Below are 16,637 nucleotides of genomic sequence, written 5' to 3' on the forward strand. Positions count from 1 at the left end.
TGCTGAGCCTGCGGGCGAAGGTTTGTCTATGTACTTGTGTGTGTTTGTAAGGGAGGGGGTGGATGGGTGGGTCAAAAAACACCAGACCTTCGCCGAGGAGACTGGTGTTAGTATCCCATGTGTAACCAGAAGTCAACATTCAATTATTTGTCACGTAACTTCAGTACTTAAGTTACACTGCTTCCGGTGTTCCCACACCACAATCTTTTCCTAACCCTATCTTAGTAGTTTTGTTGCTTAAACCTAACCAAGTCGATATTTTCGTAAACCTAACTAAATCGATTTGTTGCCTAAATCTAACTAAGTAGTTTTGTTGCCTAAACCTAAGCAAGTTTATCTTTTCATAAACCTAACTAAGTAGTTTTGTTGCCTCAACCTAACCTAGTCAATATTTTCCTAAATCTGACTAAATATATTTGTTGCTTAAACCTAACTAAGTAGTGTTGTTGCCTAAACCTAACCAAGTCGATCTTTTCTTAAACCTGACTAAATATATTTGTTGCCTAAACCTAATTAAGTAGTTTTTTTGCCTAAACCTAACCAAGTCATTTTGTTGCCTAAACCTAACCAAGTCGATCTTTTCCTAAACTTAACTAGGTAGATTTGTTGCCTCAACCTAACCATTTTGTTTCTTTTGAAGACGGAAGAAAAGGTTTGTTTTGAAAAGACCTACATTCGTAGGAAACCTCACGAGAATGAGGATACATTGGTTGTTTTAGCATCAGAATCAGGCTTACATATAAATGCAAGCTCTTAAATTTGAGAGTTGGTGATTATTTTTGTCAGAGAGCTTCAAAATGATAAACATTCCTTTAATGTCAGACTTAAATTATATACTTCATAACAGTGTGAGTGTACAGAATATCTCAGTGCTGCTGAAATTTTTTTCTTTTTCTGGACTTCAGAGACTTTACGTATAGAACTTTTGTAGAAATCTACATCGGAGCAGAAATTCTGCAGCATTTTCCTTTTGCTCTACTTTTATGCTGTCTGTGATGTTCATAAAAAAAGGTTCAGCTATAGAGAGATATTCCTACATTCTGTTTCACTCACAGCATGAACTGACTTGAGGGGAGTATTAGGAATATGGGGGTTTCATTTTGTAATTTCCACAGAGACAGGAAAAAAAACAATAAGTTGATTTTAATGCAGCATTAGCCCAAACTCTTTCCTCACTAATTGGACCTTTAAGCATTGGAGGAGCACGGGCTAATGTGTGAAGTTAGTCCAAGGCACGATGCAAACAAATTAATGTGCAATATCGTTATGGCTGCTCCCAAGCTGCCTACTGGTAAATGTACCCAATGCTGCAATGAACCAGCGAGCACATATCCTGGCATGGGGGAAGGCTTGTACCCAGGCTGAAACTGGAGAGGCAGGGACGTCTAGAAAAAATGTTTCAGATGTAAAAAGAGAGAGCCAAAGAGAATTACAATATATGCAATGCACAGTATTGGGCAATGGTGCCAAGTAGGAGCACCAGAAGTATGGCCAAACTTTAAAGCCATGTGTCAAAAATATCTAGGAATGGGGGAGTGCAGCAGGGGCCAGAACCAACACACTTGTGAAAATACACATAAGTAAAGTTGGGAAGTTCATGACCTTTATTTTATTTATGTATTCATTCTTAAAACATTCTTACAACAATATAGAAATGTCATATTTTGGGTTTTACTCCACATTATACAACATGTCATTATGACCAAAATGACCAATTTGGCTTAGTTACATATAGGTTGACTTTAAAAATAAACTACAGACTACATTTCTTTGACCTTTTCCAAATGGTTACTTATTCTTTATACTTTATTTATATGGTAGGTATGAAAACAAGGCTGTGTGAATGTGTGACTCTGAGGCTCTTCAAGTATTGATTTCAGCTTCAGTGTCAGTTGCTTATTTACTTCCTGGCTTCCCCTTTTACTCTTGGTGGCTTACAGAACTTGGATAACTGAAGGTTCACACCACCCACTTTCCTCGTGCTCTCACCCACCGTGTCATTAGCAGCAAGGCTTGCTAACATCACAGCTAACATTACAACACCTCAGCATGTTCCTGGGAGGCAGAACAGAGTGTTTTGCACTTTGTACATCAATAGACGGCTGAGGTTTTATCCTGAAGTAACACGGAGCCTGGAGGATGTTTGGAACTTTGAAACTTAATGAGAATGATAATAAGAGCATGACTTGACTGAAAATAAAGGTGTCAGTGAAATAAAATCATAATTAACACCGTTGCACTTAAAACCTGCCAATCTTGAAGGCAGTTTTAAGGAAGTCACCCGTGTTAGACCTCCTTTTCTTTTTGAACACAGAGTTCTGCTCCCCTCTGTTGCCCTCTGGTCATAAAACGACTCTCTGCCCTTTGGGCGACCCTAACAGTGGGTCCAGTGGTATGTGTGTGTGGGGCGGGCGGGCGGGCATGCAGCCTTTGGAATGCTTGTCAGAGTGTGTGTGTGTGTGTGTGTGGCAGTGTGTGGTGTCTGAGGTGTAGGAAAGGGGAGAACGACACAATTATAAGCATATGTGCGCACACACCACAAAAGGTACACGTACACGCGTATACACGTGCAAATTATGTATGAGGATAATAAGTGAGACGGCGTTTCAGATAATGAGAGTGGACACCGTGCTATTGTACACTTTATTCAAAAGGAGCTCTTATTGTGAAGTGCACTCTCGCTGTGCTCTCAGTGTTAAAGGCCCCTGATAACCATCCATTCTGATTCTAAAGAGGCTGGATTTACCATAAAAGGTTTTAATTGCCATTGCTTTAATACTCTCTCAGGCACTAGTATAAAGAAAAATAATAATTCTGTCCCATGCCCGTTTGAAAGTCTCACTGTTTTTTAGGTGCTTTTGATTTAACGCTTAAATGAGTTCCAGCATTTAAAAACATGTTGCTTTTACTCAGTAAGTGCACAGGGAGCCAAAGAAAACAGCATACCTTTTAATGTGTGTTTTTTTACTCGTGTCAAGGATTTATGTTTTTGAAATAAGTGGGACACTGTGCACCCAGTGGTTTGCCTGTCAGATATGACGTACTGTGCATTACAAATGTTGATATCACCACAAGCAACACAGCGAGCCTCAAAGAATCAATATTTACACAAAAAAATATGAAGTTTAACTGTGAACATCCAAAGACAGACAGAAACAAATGCCTATTTCAAATATAATTATTAGAGTCATGACAAATGATGAACCCTTTCAAAATGTTTTTCCATTAATGGCCAGCCTGTCTCTATCATTTGACAGTGGAAATCTAGAAACTGCAATTGATCCATCCCAGAATACACTCCTGTTTGAGCTGTCACAAATGTATATGTGCTCCCTCCATAATTAATGTAAAACAGTGACATCCTGTGGTTGTTCAATATATCTGTGCCGAGCCATGTGGTGGCTGACTAAGTAGCACAAAGGTTACATCAAAACACAATGTTCTTCAAATATTACACATTATTTTGTTCCTTCAAACAGTATATAAACATCATGTTGATTTCTGCATTTAATTTAATTTCTTCCTCACAGGTTAAGCCGCATGACAGCTTTTTTCTAACTCACTTCAAGACGCACGTACTGACAGCTCACTGACGCCATTCATAATTTAGCAATCTGGCATAAGCCATTCGTGCTTTTTTTTCTCCTCACGTTTTGACCAAGCTACAGCAGCACGCTTACATTCTCCTTTCCAACCTCTCATCCCCACAAAAAGGAGCACTAATCCCTCTAATCCCAATAAGTAAAGCTTCTATCTAAGAATGTTAGACGTTGTTCCAAACCAGCAAACAGCTTTAATGAAACAAAACAACATTTGTTGAGAAATACAATCGGGTACAGTTACAGAAACTCCCGTCATTATAGTAACCATTGATCCTCTGTTGGCTGCAGACAGGTGAAAGATCCGTTTCATTACTTTTACATCTTAGTGCAGTCAGTGACACTGTAGACTATGCAATTCTAATTAACTGCTTCAAGTTCGGGACTGGCATGAAGGTCACAGCACTTAATTGGTTCAGCGGATATAACACTTTTTCTGTCACAATGGGAAATGCCACTTCTTCTTTGACATGCGGCACTCCGTGGGGCCACTTAAGGTCACAGTTTTCATTTTGCTTTCCGTTTCGATGCTCTTGTTATGCCAAATAATCCATAAACACAGTAGTTCATCTTGCATCGTTACACACGGTTGATACGTAGATACTGTACAGCTGACAAGTCACGCTATAAGGATATCAAAGGAAGGCATAAACTGCCAGATGTTTGGAAAAAATGTGGCTTTTAAAAGAGAGACATGCAATCTTTCCTTTCCAGTTCCTAAAGAAAGCCTTTTGTACATGAATCTCCTCACATCAAATGCATCTGGGCATCTGGCTGTAATGCTTACATCAAAATGTGGCTGCCTTGTAGTTACACAACAAAATCACATTACTCAAATGGTGGCTTTTGGCATCTGGATTTATTTTAAGGTTTTATTGATTTCTTTTAAAGCGCAGTCGGATCTGGCCTAAAGCTACTGTTATAACCAACTTGAGAGTCCCCTGTGAGTCAGGCAAGAGCATCACGTTCACATGCAAGGCCTTTTTTGCATTCTCAACACGTTTAAGACCAAAGGAGACTTGGCTTCTCCCTCAACTCCCCCTCGGCTTTGAATCCACCTGCCGTAGGCCAGGTTGTTGCAAGGCCGTGTCTACAAACACCACTACTGGTACTGCTAATACTACGGCTGTTACTAATATTGCTACAACTATTAAAATATGAAAAAAACAAAACAATAGAATGTTTTTATAGCACATATTTTAATAAAAACTCATGATTAAAACAGTTTAACAAGCTGTAATTGTGCAAAAGATCCATTTATAATAATTACTACCATCAATTGTGTTGTTATTTAGTAGTGTTTAAAGGAACAGTGTGTAAGATCTGGATGGTATCTAGCAGTGAGGTTGCAGATTACAACTTAACTACAACTCAAGCGTGTAGGTTTGCTACGGTGCCCGACGCCAAAACACAAATGGCCCTCTCTAGAGCCAGTTGTTCTAAGAGTAGAGTGGGAAGAATGTGTGTGTACGTGAGAAGGGAGTGGTGAAACATGAGAGAGAGAGCGGCGGCGATGGGAGTGAGTAACGTAATCATCTCCGGCCCAAGCAGGAAAAGTTAATAGTGTTTGGTTTTGTCCTTTCTGGGCTACTGTAGTTCCATGGCGGTGCTACATGGCGGACTCCGCGGAGACGGGACCCACTCCCTATGTAGATATAAACGGCTCATACTAAGGCTACGAAAGCACAACAATTCTTATTTTCAGGTGATTATACACTAAAGAAAACATACTAATACTACATTCCATTTCTGCCAATACATCGCCCTATGTTACACACTGTTCCTTTAAAGGTGCTAAATACCGGATTGGGAGCATTTCTATTGCCTCTAAATGGCTTTTAGCATTGCGACGGCAAGCCGGCGGCTCATAGCTAACGATGCTAACAGCGCTTAACAGTGCAAACAACAGCGAAGGGCTGACAGAGATAACAGTGTTTACCTGACGGGGAAGCAGAGGGTGGGTGCTACGCTTCTGCGATGTTATCAGCTGTAACCGCCGTATGAGAGCAGTGCCGAGCAGCCAGCGGGGCACGCTCACGTGCATGAACATGCACTAAAAGCACGCGTTGCCGTCCCGGCGATGTCAACAAAGCACAGAAAAACTCGGTTTACAACACATACAGAGGGAGAGCGACTTCATTCTCTGCTCAGGTAGCCATTACTCCTCTATATCTTTACATAGCAAACAGTTGTTTGCTGCTACATTAATGCACCGGGTATCGAATTTAGCACCTTTAAAAGTAGCCTAATCTTAGGATGGAACATCTGTCACCTCTGGTTGCTAACCACGGTTTCCATTACCATTCCATCGTGAAAGTAGTACGGCAATTAACACGGAATCTTAATAGTAGACACACAACATGAATGTGCCCCACCTGGAAGACATCTTGTCACGCAGCACCATGTGGTGCATAATGATGTATTCTGAGGACAGTAATGCTAAATTGGGGCTGGGAGTGGGAGAGTTGGGAGGGGTGTGTGGCAGTGGGAGGTGCTGTTTTGCTGTTGTTGACGTGAACAGATTTGGCATGGTAACAGCCTAAACAAGTCTATCCACTTACAAATAACCTGATGCTGAGATGCTTCAGCTCAATTACTATGAAGAATTGTGTGTGTGTGTGTGTGTGTGTTTAATATAAGCTTCTGTGGGCATGTGTGAGAGTGATTGTATATTTTAATGTGTTTGCCTGCGTGAACATGTGTGTGCAAGTGTTTGCTGGACCACATGTGTTTCTCCTACCCCTTTTGCATTGCTGTGGTACAGAAAGTTTCCATATCAACCTCGTTACACGGTCAGGCTGTTTGCATCCGGCGCACATGTTCAACGTGACACCAAGTGCACAGATTTTAGCCCTGTGCAGGTTTATAAGGCTTATACACACCTCCTGCTTACTGGAAAGTGGATGTGTGACACAACCTGCAGTAACAACCAGACGATCTAATTCCCTGTTATTAAACGCACCCTCGAAAATGCTCTTTAAAAGCTGACCACGCTGCTATTACGGATTTGGAAGGCTCAGTTGTAATGGCAAGTTATGAGCTGACATGTCAAGCAAACATTAGCTGTTTGATTGCTTCAAACTGGAATCCAAATGCTGAAATCTTTGAGCTTAATTCAGCAGCTTTAATCTCGAGTTCTGCAATGTGCCAGAAGTAAAACAGTTCATCAAGTGCTTACAATTGATAAAAGAAATTATGAGCAAAAAGTCCCCCCAGGCCGTCTCTGCACATTAAAATTAAAAGTGTTTAAGTGCAGCTCCCCACCCAATTTTCTTTCCATTGTTTTTCTCTCCACATCCTATGAGAGTGCGGGACTACTCAAAATAAGGACTTGTGGTAGCCATGGCAACGACGCTGCCAACACTAACACCCAATAGTTTTGACGCCCAGCAGTGTGACATGAATACACAGAGGACACAGCAATGCAAACACACACACACAGACACACACACTCAGGTATCCATTCCTCATTTTGCTACCCCTTAGTTACAAAACACTGCTTTTTTCTAGTTTATCTCTGAAAGGCTCCGCTGAGAGAAGTGCAGCAGCCTGAATACGCAGAAACTGAAATGCATCACATCTGACACTGTTCATAGAAAACGGTGGGTGTTCTCATTAGGGACATCTATTTGAGGGTTTGAGTTAATGGATTTCAATCTAACAGAATTCTAAAAGATTATATGAAGTATTAAATCGAAGGGGAGAAAACCACAGAAAAATAGGTTGATTTGATTAATTCATAACACGACAGACAATTATTCATGTTCCTTCACAGCAAATCATCATTACCACTGGACCATGGCAGATATCCAATGCTCACTTTTATACCAGCATTTCCAAATGTGCCAAAATAGCTGACAGTATGTATCTGACAGAAAGTGAACATGAAAACACAGAGATGATCTTTTTGTCCCGTGTTCCCTGGTTGGAGAACTTCATTTCTGTGATGAATTTAATTTCTCCCCCCCGCACCTCTTTTCTGCCAAAGAAAGAGAATCAAAAATCCATTAGTAGAACAAACACGCAGGCTGAAGCTGCAGTCTGGCTGGTAAGTTTTAAAAATTTAGCAGTTTCAGCATGCTAACATGCTCACCAACTTTTCACCACTACATTACACTGGGGTGTGATAAATAAACTACAAAATATTATATATATATGGCTTTTAAGGCATAGTCACAAATGCACAAATGTAGTAGAGTGATTATCGCCTGCCAAGGTGATATTCGCGCTGAAAGTTCACCAAATATGAAATCCACACGAATGCGAAGATGTGAATTTGCTTCGCCACTAGAAGCAAATGTTTTTTCACCCTTTTGCTTGCATAGGATGGAAGTGAACGAAAGGCAATTGATAATTTCACGCATATGTGACCGTGCCTTTATTGTGAAAGGTAAGGGCGGAATAAGTGGATCTGGTATGTGCTGCCTTTGTCAAGATTGAAAGGAGTAATAAAGTTGCGTCTTCGGACTATGGAGCCTATGTGTTGTTTCACATATACAGTAGGCACAACTCAACCCGTTCCGCACAACGTGATTGGTTTATTTGCGGCATGAAAGCTCAGAAAAATCTACCTCTTTCGCGTAATATTTGCATTCTGGTTGAAAGTATTCATGACAAAAACAGTTTGAAAAAATACTGACGTGTAAATTAAGCGCATAAAAAAAAAAAAAAACACGCCACAAGGTGTAGTTTCGTTAGTTAGCATGCTGACATTTGCTGACATTTGCTGATTTGCGCGAAATACAAAGCACAGCTGAGGCTGATGGGAATGTTATTTTGACTTGGTGATGGCTCTAGATAACAAACTGAAGGATCACCAAAGTTATTACTATTCAGCCTGAGGGAGACATGAATATGTGAATCAGATTTCCATCCAGCTGTCAAAGATTTCTCTCAAAACCACAAATATCAAGAATTAATACTCTGAGGAACATGGATGTCTATTTAAAGTTTCACATCAATTCAATAGTTGTTGAGATATTTTCATTTTGGATCAAAGTGGTGGACACTCTGACCGACCGACATTGCCATCTACCGTGTTGTTCATACACTGATACATGTATATACAAACATATTGTATACTTTAAAGACGGAATCATGTACCCAAGCAAAAATGAAGACAAAGTAGATAACTGCTGTGCAGCCAACAATCCATCCCACCATCAGCAGAACCGGGAAGAGTTTGCGGGACGATGCTGAGAGACAAATATAGAAATAATGACAAAGTTGGCAGGGTGTGGGAACAATGTATTGAATTAAACTCTGGATCATTTCTTTTTCCTCAATTTGTGGAATGCGGGTTTCTTACCTCTCTCTGCTCTAATCTTTTTGTCGTAATGGGTGCAATGCCAGGCTCCGTGCTGTGAAGAGTTGACGCTGGCATCCGGCAGGGAAGGGTGGAACAAATCTGGGGGACTTGGATTTAAATCCATCCTTAGCCCTTCAGCGGTCCCATCTAACTCTAGCCTGTTCCCTTCTCTTTAACATTCTTAAAAAGCATTACTTTACTGAGAGAAACTGACTTTTTTCCCCCTCATCTTTTGGAGGTGAGGCCATTCCCGTCACATCATTTTCTCTGTGGACCTGGTCCCAGCTGTGCTAGGCCCTGTGATCCTCTTCCTGTATTTCCCTGGAGGAGCTGTTGCAGCTGGGGCTGGCAACTTCCTCTCTAGAGGGTCTTCTTCAGTTAGGTCAATACTATGGGTCAAAATCAGAGTCACAGGAAAACAAATACAACTCGTCTTAAGGAAAAGTTTGACATTTTTTGAGCAATTTGTTTATTCTTCGAGTTCGAGTTAGATAAGATCGCTACCACTTTCATGTCTGTAGGATAAATATGAAACTACTTCCAGATAACATAAAGATAAGAGGAAAGCAGGGGGAAACATATAGCCTGGCTCTGTCCGAAGATAACAAAGTTCGCCAACAACCACCTCTAAATTGTTATATCTTGTTTGTCTAATCTGTACAAAAACCTGGGAATGTGTAGAAACGTCAAGGGGTTATGCGCAGAACTCTTTCTTGGCCGGTAGCTGTGACTTCTTGTAGTCTCAGCTGGTTGCATGGCAACCTGGAATAAAGCTTTAGCTTGTGGCTTTAAAGGCACAATCACAAACGTGCAAAACTAACATTCATCTCCTGCTCTTTTCCATATACAGTATGTGAGCAAAGGGGCAGAAAAACATTTGCTTCCGGTGGCTCGAATCCATCTTTGAATTTGGTGAACTTTCAGACTAATATCGCCTCAGCAGGCGAAGATCACTCGCCGGCATTCCAGCATGTGTGACCGTGCCTTAACACTTTGATTTTTTTGCAGATTAAACCTGCAGTAGGCAGGATATTTTTGGCATCATTGGGCAAAAATTCCATAATAACCTTTCAGCATATTGTAATTCAAGTGTTCTGAGAGAAATCTAAACTTCTGCACCTCATCATGACTCTGTTTTCAGGCTTTAAAAAATCTAGCCCGTGACGGGAGACTTTGGCCAATCACAGGTCATTTCAGAGAGAGGGCGTTCCTATTGGCTGTTCATTCAACAGAGGCAGTTGTCAATCACTGGAGAACGAGAAAGTTTATTCTGGATGGTGGGCGGTGCTTGATATTTCCTCAACTGGTCTCAACATGGCTGCCGGGTCACAAGCTTTCTAATTTTACAGCTAAAGAGTACAATACAAGATATTTCTGAAAACATTTGAAGCGAGAAATAGGCATTACAGTAACAGAATATTGATTCATATTTGATCAGTGCTGCCTAGTTTGACCGCTTGATCGGACTTTGTGAGTGATTGACATCTGCTCAGAGACGGCAAGGCTCCAGCTCGGCTCTGATTGGTTGTTTTCCTCCGGTTTGTGTAATCTTGCAGATGCCATTAGGAGCACCAGAGGCACATTATTCTTTTCAGATTACCTGTCTCATGCACTACTGCTACGATATAGTTACCGTTTTATAAAAATAACTTTTTTTTTTAACCATATTTGCTCCAATTCTACTTACTGCTGCTTTAAGTAAATGAGATATGATATGTTAATTAAGGAGATTTAGAGGTGCTGGGAGCAGTATTTTGTTACATTCGGACAGAGACAGGCTATAGCTGTGTTTCCCCCGGTTTTCAGTCTTTTTGCTAAGATGAGATATGATAAGCTAACCAGCTCACAGCTTCATATTTCGCAAAATATCAAACTATTCCTTTCAAGGCTAGGAAGAGGGCAGGGGAGAGAAGAGATGAGAGGAGAGCAGAGCAGCAGTAATTACTGGGGACTCTTTAAGAACCAACAAAGGCTGAAGTGGGAGAGCAGAGGAAGAGAGAGATCAGGTGGTCTAGAAAGTGGAGAGCACAGGAAGAAAGAGAGAGCGCAGAGGAGAGGGCACTCATGGTGTAATTGGATGAACACTTGTCAGTGACAGTGCCTGCTCCTGAAAATGACAGCTCTCTCTTTCTCCCTCTAACACAGCTCATCTTTTATGGGCCACTCCAATCCATCTCTCCTGCTAATTGTACATCTCAGCATGCCTGCATATAACCCGTCATTAGCATGGTGAGATTCGAGAGGTATGGGGTCAAATTGATTGCATGATTGCATGGAATTACAAAACCCCTGCTATCACTGACAAGTGTGGTTGTTGATGACCATCAAATATCCAAAATGTACTCAGGTGTTTTTGCTGGATCTTTCAAAAGGGTAAATGGACTGCATTTATATATACACTGTAAAAAAAAAAAAGTGTAAAATAACGGAAATATTCCGGCAGCAGGGGCACCAGAAAATGTCTGTTAAAAAACGGAAAAATACTGTCCGTTAATTAACATAAATAAACTGCATTAAAAAAAAACACAGTAATTATCTTTATATAATTAGCCTTTATTACTGTGATATTACAAGAAATATTTTACTTTTAACATATATTTATTGTTAGAATAGTCATACACCGTAAATCTAAGACCATTTACATATAAATTACAAAAGAAACATGTAATTTTACGTTGCAAAAGCCCAAATTTACATTAACTCTCAGAAGTTTTGCAAAAAAAATCTGTATTTTCACAAGAAATATTTTTAGAATTCCATGAAATCCTTTTCTTCTAACATAAATTAATTGTTAAAATAGAGTCATAAACATTTAAAAAACAGAATAATTATCTTTAAAAATGATCAAGAAAAGCTTAAATACAGATAATTACGATTGTGATTACAAAAAAATACTGTAAATCTAAGACCATTTACATATAAATCACAAATTAAACATGTATTTTTAAAAAAAAAATTCTGTCATTGTGAAATACAGACAAAAAATGTAAAACTTCTTGAAAAAAACTGTAAAAAAAAAGTTTTTTTTTTACAGTGTCAGTGGGTTCAGTGTCTCGCTCATAGACACTTGGACATGCAGACAGGAGGAGCTGGGGATGAAACCGCCAACCTTGTGGTTAAAGGACGAACCGCTACCTCCTGAGCCACAGCCGCCACCCAAATAATAATGGGAGAAAAGCCGAAGCTTTTAGAAGTGTGCACAATTGAATACACAATTTTGAAACTGCCATCCCGGCGACTTGAATGAACACACCTGGGTTTTGCTCCATTACTGTGTTAGTTCCAAATTACTCTCACTCTCCCTTCAATAACAAACTAATTTTCTCCTCCTCTCCCATGTGGCAGTGATTTTATTTGTATCAAGTGCATCGCCCTCCTTTTCCTCTCTTTGGTGTGACAAGAAATAACCCTCAACCACTGTTGCTCAAAGTAAGCATCCATATCTGTTAGCAAGCAACAAATACAATATAACACTATATTATATATTGCCCTCTGTTTCATCAACAAAAAACAGAAAGAGCGTTTGATATAAAGGTCACAAAGATATTGCATTTTTCTTGGCCTGTGTTACATTCATCACTTTTATCTGGCTGTACTACCGTGCCGTGTCTCACCTGCTAACTAATGAATGCTGTTTATACTTTGTCCTTCATTTGGATTTCCCTCGCTGCGCTGCTATCTTCCAAGTGATGCATTATCTGTGCTCTGCTCCTCTGCTGCCTCCCTGGGATTATCCAGGGGGTTTATTGAGGGGAGCCCTGCCAGCTGATGGAGAAGTCTATTCCAGGTAGCGTTTATCAGGCAGGAGGTGTAGAGATTGGGGGCTCCGTTCCCTGTTGGACATGAGTTGGATTTTCCGACTGAGACGGTTAATGCTTCCTTTGAAATGTAAGATTTTTGAAGAGTTATATACTGTAATTTCTGTTCTTGTTTAGCTGAACCAAGTCTATTTTTAATACACTCTACCATCATATGTCTTGTTTGCTGATGTTCATCCTTTTTTTCTATTATCTTACTGCTGCAGTTTTAACCAGTGAGCTTATCGCTGGCTTCAGGCCATATGATCTTTGCAGTGGAGGAAATTGACAAGCTTCACCCTCTGCTATCTGGCAGCTGATACTCGCCTAGCAGAGAGAACCACTCTATCAGCAGCAATGGCTACGGTAACTGGACAGGAAGTCCTTTTGGCAAACTCAGAATGTGGATCTGTGCCTACGGTGCCATTTATTGCTGGCGGTGCCCGCACTACAGCCTCCATTGTTGTGGCAAACACCCTTAGGGTGTTTGATATGGCATGGATAACTGATGTGTTGCAAACATAATGATGATTCATATGCTTGTTGCAAAATATTTCTAATACTGTATTACAGTACCATATCCCTATTCTGCTCTTGCACGTTTGTGATTTGCATTGCACAGTATTACACTGCTGCCTCAGGAAGAAGCTACCCTAATAGGTCTACACTTCGGCCGGCAGAGGCCATTAGGTGTGTGATTTTATCGCTTTTTTTCCATCATCTCTGTCTCTGAATTCTCAGAATTATGATGAAATATTTCTATGATATTACTGATTATGTGATCCTAGGTGCCTTTGACTATGTTCACTCTGGAGTGAGTGAGGTTTAGGTAAATAAAAAGCTGTGACTTTAGGCTCTCAACTCTAGTGTACTGTTTAACATTCATAAAAGAGAAAAGCAACACCTTCAGATATTGAAAACAATAATAACCCATCTGCTTTCTCAGTCTCTCTGTAGCATCGCTGGAGTGTATTCGGTGTCCTGAGCGGTTCTGGTTCAACTCAGACCAAACAGTGTGCGTCCCCAGCAGGTGGATTTCTTTTCTTACAATGACACCGTGGGAACCTTCCTCTTCATTGTCTCAGCTGTTTTGTGCAGCACTGACAGCTTCCACATTTTGCCACACTCCTTTACTACCGACACACACCTTTGGTAAAGTGTAGCACCATCCCAGATGATGACAAATTACATTTTGGAGAGTATTACAATGCAGTTTCATCATGCTGAGAGAATAATGGTGGAATGATATTGCAGTGTTCTGATCCATTAATATCAAAATTGAAAAAAAGCCCATATCCAACCCCATGCTGTAACTTATCCCTGTTTCTCCTTGCTTCAAAATCCCTCACTTTAAGGTGCGAGCCAACAACTCAGAGGTGAGCTTCGCGCTCCTGCTGTCGCTCAAGTTGTGCTTCCTATGTGCGCTGGCTTTCTTTGGACAGCCAGAGGCTTGATCCTGTATGCTGAGACATATGCTGTTTGGAATCAGCTTTGTGTTGTGTTTCTCCTGTCTGCTGAGCGTTCCATACTGCCGGAGGAGAACCTGATGCGTTATGTGGGTCCTGCTCAGCAGTGGTTTGGCATCTCTGTCTGCACCCTGGTACAGGTGATTCTGTGTTTCTGTTATTTATTACTTTAGGGAATCTATTTTCACACTTCCCTCCATATGAGGACAGGGTCATTTAAAACAATCTTGGAATCCATCGGCTATCGGTCTGATGACAGATAAGCCTCTGGGGGCAGGGGACGATATTTTTGGGGTTCCGATGTAGCCAGCGGATATCCGGGCATAGACCTCCTGTTCCATGCGCTCATTGTTTACAGTCCGATTAGCAACTTCAGATGCAAGTTGGAGTTGAGAGACCGGAGTTCGTGTACGACCGGATTGTTTCACAAGGACCCAGTTTACAAATTGTAAACCAATAAAAGTCTAAATCATTGTCAGACGATAGCCGATGGGTTCCGAGATTGCATTTCGGCCGATGTGTTCCGTCTTTTTTGCTCTCCATATGGACTGTTTACCTGCATTCAACCAAAGCATGCTCAAACGTGATTGGTCAATACTACTTGGACTACAAACAGAAACAAAAACGCTTCCGATACCAAAATCTTGTCCTGTTGCGTTTACTGTATAGAGATCATAGAAATAGAGATTTTGCATCTTGTGCAAGGTCCTGCGGGTTACTGCTTTCTGTTTCCTACAAGATATCTACTTCAGTTTTCATTTTCTTTGTATTCTAAACAAATCTCCCACTCCATTTCTTGACCCAACCTTATTTTCCCAGGTGCCGATGTGTGTGCTGTGGCTGACCCTGGCTCCTCCTCAGCCTGCAGAAAGAGACATCCTGTACCACTGGGGAAGAAGATTCTTGAATCTGTGATGGGCTCTGTGGGGGACTTCTCACATGGTTGGTCTGCTGGCCTGTCTCAGCTGTCTCCCTGACAAATTTAATGAATCCAAACTGTTCACTATTCAGCAGGCTGATCTTCTGTACTGTCTGGGTGGCTTTTGTGCCCTACATTAGCTACATTAGCTCTCCTGGGAAATACACTGTTGCAGTGAAGATTTTTGCTATCCTGGCCTCAAGTTATGGTCTTCTGTTCTGTATCTTTGTTTTATTATTCTTCTGGGGCCTCAGAGAAACACTAAAAAAACACCTGATGGCAATATATTGGGAAAACGTCATGGTCAATAGATGAGGGCATAAAAGACTTCAAATGAAAATAAAAACAGAATTTGCCCAAGTATCGACTTTTGAAAACTGTATAGTGTCTATCATGACAACAGCAACAAAAGAAAGAAAGAAGCAATGAATAAATAAATGTTCAATGTTATTTGTATTCAAATATCGTCACTTTTCGTCTGCGCTCATTTTATCTGCAGTGTACGTAATTTTAAATAAGCTATTAAACGTTGCTGCTGAATGTACTGTAACACAAATATCTGCATATGTATTTCTGCAATGGAAATGAACATTTCATCATATTATCAGCTCATGAGTTGGTGTGGTGCCACCCTGACAGCCCATCATAAGCATTCACTCATCAGACAGTGGATGTGTGAGTGTTTGTGTGGCGCACTGTGATAATTGTTTGCTCTCGCAGATATTATTCAGTGTGAGAAACTCTGCATTGCTCTCTCTCAATTGCATTCTGTCAACACATTCGTTATCTGTCCTCCCATTTTAGAAACACCCGGACATGGACCTGGCGCCTAATTAGATCAGCATAGTGACTCATACTGGCCATCATCAGTACCGCTGCTTCAATTTTGGGGGGATTTTTGAGACCTTCAGATCATTTGCTGCCCTATATAATGCAGACAGCCACATGGGCCTCGGTGAATGGTGCTATTGTGGCAGAGACCATTAGTCTTCGGCTGCAGTTTCTATGGTGTCCATCTCCTCTGTGATGCTGGCTCTCACTACATAATAGGTGAAAGAAAGTTGGAGAAAAAGCTACCTGAAAAGAGTGAGTTTCAAGAAGGAAAAAAATGACAGAAAGCCAGGATTATGGTGAAAGAAATGCCATCATCACAAAAGAGATTTTAGGTCATGGATGTGAATCTGTGCAAGACATGATTCCCTCACTCTACTCTGTAGCCTTACATAACGATTATATGCAAAGAAGCCACTGATACGTGCACTTACCTTAGACCTTTAAAACCCTTTTCTGCCATGCTACATCATGTCCTTTTATGCAGTCACAAAATGAATTATTTGTATTTTGCCTAATGATGATATAGGTCTCATTGTGAATATTTTCTCCCTTTTGCTAATCTGTGTCCCCTTTATTTTGGAAATCTCGTCATCATTTTCGAGACCTTTCCCCTTGTTATACATCATTGTTCAGTGTTTATGTCCGATGCATCAGCAATCTAGGCAAAGAGATATCTCGCGTCTCTAAACCTCTCCTGCCAGTTATGTTGCCTTA

Source organism: Sebastes fasciatus, chromosome 7 (genome assembly GCF_043250625.1).
Source record: "Sebastes fasciatus isolate fSebFas1 chromosome 7, fSebFas1.pri, whole genome shotgun sequence".
In the NCBI taxonomy this organism is placed as follows: Eukaryota; Metazoa; Chordata; class Actinopteri; order Perciformes; family Sebastidae; genus Sebastes; species Sebastes fasciatus.